The sequence below is a fragment of the Dromiciops gliroides genome, chromosome 1 (assembly GCF_019393635.1).
Source record: "Dromiciops gliroides isolate mDroGli1 chromosome 1, mDroGli1.pri, whole genome shotgun sequence".
NCBI lineage: Eukaryota > Metazoa > Chordata > Mammalia > Microbiotheria > Microbiotheriidae > Dromiciops > Dromiciops gliroides.
Genome location: NC_057861.1, coordinates 61,099,543 through 61,104,845, shown reverse-complemented (window position 1 = coordinate 61,104,845; position 5,303 = coordinate 61,099,543). Strand labels below are relative to the sequence as shown.

At 39.0% G+C, this 5,303-nt stretch overlaps 1 pseudogene; it reads left to right on the top strand.

Annotated features, from left to right (window-relative positions):
* The first annotated feature begins 2,137 nt into the window (after positions 1 to 2,137).
* LOC122734605 lies at positions 2,138 to 3,076 on the top strand (annotated as a pseudogene).
* Positions 3,077 to 5,303: the final 2,227 nt, after the last annotated feature.

Here is a 5,303-nt window from a genome sequence, read left to right as displayed (position 1 = left end):
AGAAGAGATACTAAGAGATACCCCAGTTACAATAAGTCTAGACAGTATAATAAATGTGGGAGTTCATCTGCCCAAAACCCCCAAGATCTATATGAAAACATTATTTTGAACAGTTTTATAAAGATAAAAGCAGATGCAAAAGTTTAATACATGTGTGCTGCCTGCCTAACCTTATAGAAAGAACTTAGTATGTGCTTTTCATAGTCACATCATATTTGCCATGAGTCATGTAGGGAGAATTCTCATTTAGGTATAGGTTCAACTGGATGAGTTTTAGGGTCCATTCCAATTCTGTGATACAGTGCTTCTGAAATTTGTGGAGAGATTTACCTTCTAGATATTCTGTCTTTTATTCAGACTGATCAGACATAACAGGTGGCCTGTCTGTGTTTGAGGTTAACTTTACTCCAAAATATTAGGTGAAGACCCACCCCATTCTCTCTAGAAACACATTCCTAGATTAAATAGTCTCATTTTAAAATCTGGGTCTATCTTCCATCCACAATATTGTTAGTCTTTTTTTTTTTGGCTGGGCAATGAGGGTTAAGTGACTTGCCCAGGGTGACATAGCTAGTAGGTGTCAAGTGTCTGAGGCTGGATTTGAACTCAGGTCCTCCTGAATCCAGGGCTGGTGCTTTATCCACTGCGCCACCTAGTTGCTCCCACCATCTACAATATTGTTAACCTGAGTCAGGGTATTTTTTTTCTTTTTTGAAAGCCACGTGCATGATAGGGAAGGAATGTTAAACATAGGGTAAACTAGGATGACCTTTAGAATGTAGAATATCTGAGTTTGAAGGTTATAGAACACATCAGAACTGGAAGGGGTTATGGGTTGAATTTCCCAAAACCCTTTTAAAGGCTAATGGAGTAAAGTCTCAGAGAGGTGCCCTTTCATATATTCAGGCTATCTCAGGGGAGACTTAGCAACACAGGCTCACCCGGTACTGGAAGGTTGATCCCATCCACCCCTAGTTATGTGTAACTATAGCATATAAAAAAGGGAAAACACACAAGCCCCTAGAATTTCTTTTCACATAAGAACGTAATTCATTTTAAAATGATCTGAGAGTTTCTAGTAGACAGTAAACTCATAATGAGTAAGCAGTGATATGGCAGACAAAATGATCTAAAGCAAATTTAGCTACATTAAAGAAGCCACGGCTTCCAGTAAAAAGAAGATGAACATCCTATTGTCCTTGACCATAGTCAGACCTCACCTGATATATTGTGTTTACATCTGGCTACCACAATTTAGGAAGGACATTGATAATCTGGAGAGGATGCAAGGGAGAGGAACCTGGATGGTGAAGGGACTTTAAAGATCATCTGAAGGAACTTGAGTTTCTTGGCCTAAAGGAAAGAAAACACATGTAAAATGGGCTAACTGTCTTCACATATTTGAAGAGATGTTAAGTGGGAGAAAAATAGAATTTGTTCTGCAAGGACTCAGAAGATACACTGAGACCATTAGATAGAACATGCTCAAAAGATGAGAAATTGAGAGCGAACCCAGAATGGAATAGGTTCCCTCAGGAAGCTGAGAGGTTTCCATTCCCTGGAGGTATTCAAAGAAAGGCTAGATGGCTCCTTCTTGGGTGTATGTTTGTGTCAGAAATTGTTGTGATGTAGAGGGTTTTCTTTTTTACTATATGCCCTATGAGGTCCCTTCCATTTCTCTGTGTTTTTATGATTCTAGTTGAAGAATGGATGGCCCAAACTTTTCTTTCATACCAGATAACTGTTGTCTTGCTTGGCTGTAAGAGGGGACCTGTCCTGCCTGTACTATCTCCTTCTTTATCTCAGTGCTCAAAGGTCACTGATGTTTAGTGCAAAATTGAGATGGTTTGTAAAAATTGTTCATTTCTAAATGTGGTGGTTTTTGTTTCAAAGACTCTGAACTAGAAGGAATCTTAGAGGTCATTAGGTTCAAGTCCTTCATCTGGCATTTAGGTTGAATGTGGAAATAGTGACTTGTCCAAGATTACAAAGGTAATAAGTGACAGAGACAGGTTCAGAACCTAGAAATTCTAAGTCATAGCCTGGTGTTCTTTCCATTTCTTTTCATTTACAGGGATAACTGGATTTTCATGTCATACTATTCTCATTTCTCTTTCCCAACAGAAAAGTCAGCCCCATGGTGCCAGGAAACCAAACACAATTCACTGAATTTATCCTCCTGGGATTTTCTGAAAAACCAGAGCAGCAGGGTCCCCTCTTTGGGCTGTTCTTGGGCATGTATTTGGTCACAGTGGTTGGAAACCTGCTCATAATATTGGCCATTGGATCTGACTCTCACCTTCACACCCCCATGTACTTTTTCCTTTTCAACTTATCCTTTGTGGATATCTGTGTGGTATCTACCACAGTCCCCAAGATGCTGGTGAGCATCTTGACACAAAACAAGGCTATCTCCTATGCTGACTGTCTTGCCCAGATGTTCTTTTTCTTGGGCTTTGTTGGTTTGGACAATTTCCTCCTCACTGCAATGGCCTATGACCGTTTTGTGGCTATCTGTCACCCTCTACGCTATGCAGCCATTATGAGCCCTGGAGTCTGTTGCCTCTTGGTTCTATTCTCCTGAATAATAAGTCTTTTCTATTCCCTTTTTCACAGTCTGATGGTAACACGGCTCTCCTTTTGTACAGATCATGAAATTCAGCACTTTTTTTGTGATATTCCTCAGGTCCTGAAACTCTCTTGTTCAAACACCTTTATCAATAATGTCTTGCTAAATATTGGAACTGGACTGTTGCGTATTCTCCCCTTCACAGGGATCCTTTTCTCCTATAGTCAGATCTGTTCTTCCATTTTAAAAGTCCCATCTGCCCAGGGTAAGTATGAAGCCTTTTCTACCTGTGGATCTCACCTTTCTGTTGTTTCCTTATTCTATGGCACAGGGTTAGGAGTATATTTGAACTCCTCAGCTACCCACTCTTCATGGAAGAGCACAGTTTCTTCAGCAATGTATGGTATAGTCACCCCCATGTTGAACCCCTTCATCTATACACTAAGGAATAAAGACATAAAAGATGCCCTTAGGAGACTCATTAGCAGAATACGTTCCTCTCACTGATGGTTCTGGTTCCTGGTCATTTGAATGAATGCTGACACTTAATGGTGAAAATATTGTGAGGCAGAAATTTTGGATTCCTCAGTTATCTACCCATTCAAACCCATCCTCAATTAAGTTACTCCAGTGATTTTCATAAAGTGGAGGTCTGATGCTGTCACTTCTCCCTCTCTCCCCAACACCAAAGTGCAATGAATGCCAGTGTTTTTCTATTGCCTTCAGGATCAAATACAAAAGCCTCTGTTTGACATTCCAATCCCTTCTTAACTTATCACCTTTCTATCCTTTCAGTCTTCTAATACCTTATTTGCTACCATGTACTCTTGGCTCCAGTGACACTAACTACTTTTCTGTTCCATGAATGAGACATTCCATTTATTGGCTCTGGGCTTTTCTCAGACTGTCCCCCATGTCTGGAATGCACTCTCTACTCCACTCCACCTTCATTTAAGTCCCAACTTTTAAAAAATCCCATTTTTATTTTAAGCCTTTATGAATTCCACTTAATTCTACTCCTTTTCCTCAGTTAATGATTTCCTATTAGTAGAAGCTAGGTGGTGCAATGCATAGAACACTGGACCTGGAATCAGGAGGACATGAGTTCAAATATGACCTCAGACACTTGAGACTTACTAGATGCATGGCATTGGACAAGTCATGTACCCCTGATTGTCTCAAAAAAAAAAAGAAATAATTTCCTATTAATCCTGTATGTGCCTTGTTCATAAATATATCTAGACATATATACATATATATATATTTGTTTGCATGTTATCTCTCCCATTAGATTGTAAGATTCTTGAGGTCAGAGATGATCTTTTGCCTCATTTTGCTTCCCCAATGCTTAGCAGAGTACCTTAGTAGGTGCTTAATAAATGGTTCCTACCTTACTGCCTCACTCTGCTCTTTTTGACTATAAATGACCTTGATCTTATTCTTCATGACCTTATTCATGGAGTTTGCAGCCAAATGACATTTACTTGAACATCTCCTGATTCCTTGAGATAATTTCTAGCTTAAAAAAGTGCTGGACATGGAGTGACAAGGCCAGAATTTTAGGCCTCTGCCTACCACTTATAAGCTGTGTGTCCTTGGCCAAGTCACTTAATCTCATTATCCCTCAATTTCCTCATTTCTGAAATGGGAATTGGAAGACCACTCCTGGCTATTTTACATTGTGTTTCTTCTGTACATCAAATTAAATATTGTATATAAAAGTGCTTTGTAAACTGTGAAATATTATATAGCTACAGGAAAGGAAGAAGAAATTAGGGAAAATTGATATGGGATTTCATCATTGGGAGTCTTGATTCCCTTTTCTGTATCTTAGCAGTTGGCCATTATGAGTTGTTCTGGTTTTTAAAAATTTTTTTAAATTCACATTGTGGCCAATGCTCTCATTATGAACCTCTATTCTTTGTCCACTATAATAGGTGAAATTTTGTTTTCTAGTTTCACCTTGAAGAACTGGAGCTCTGATGACATAGCCTCTGAGAAACTAAGGTCCACTCCATTTGACAATGAGATATTGAATGTGTACAGGTGTGGAAAGTCCAATTGTTTTCATGATCATCTTTGTCTTCATTACTTTCAAAAATGGGTCTGAACATTTCACTACTTTGCTCAAGATGCTTTACTGGCTCCCTATTATAGCTAGGATAAAATTTCATCTCCTGTCAAATTTTAAACCCTTCATAATCTAACTCCAACAAATGTTCTTCAGCTGATTTCACATCACTGCCCCCACATATCCTACATTTTGGCCAAACTCACCTAATTATAATGTTCCATCTCTACCCTCAGAGCCATTACAAAGGCTATTTCACATACACAGAACAAAAGAGAGCCCATACTCATTTCTATATCTTAGATTCCCAGATCCATTTGTGGCTGACTTCAAGTGCTAATTCCAACAAGAATTCCTGTTTTCTCCAACTGTTAGTGTTATTCTCACCAAATTTGCTGCATAATATTTGCTTATTTGTGTACATATTGAGTTTTCCCTGGTTCTATAGAATATAAACTCTTAGTGAGTTGAGAATGTCTCATAGGGGGAAGCTGGGTAGCACAGTGGATAAAGCACCGGCCCTGGGTTCAGGATGACCTGAGTTCAAAACACTTGACAGTTACTAGCTGTGTGACCCTGGGCAAGTCACTTAACCTCCACTGTCTCACAAAAAAACAAAAACAAAACAAACAAAAAGAGAATGTCTCATATTTGATATTGTAT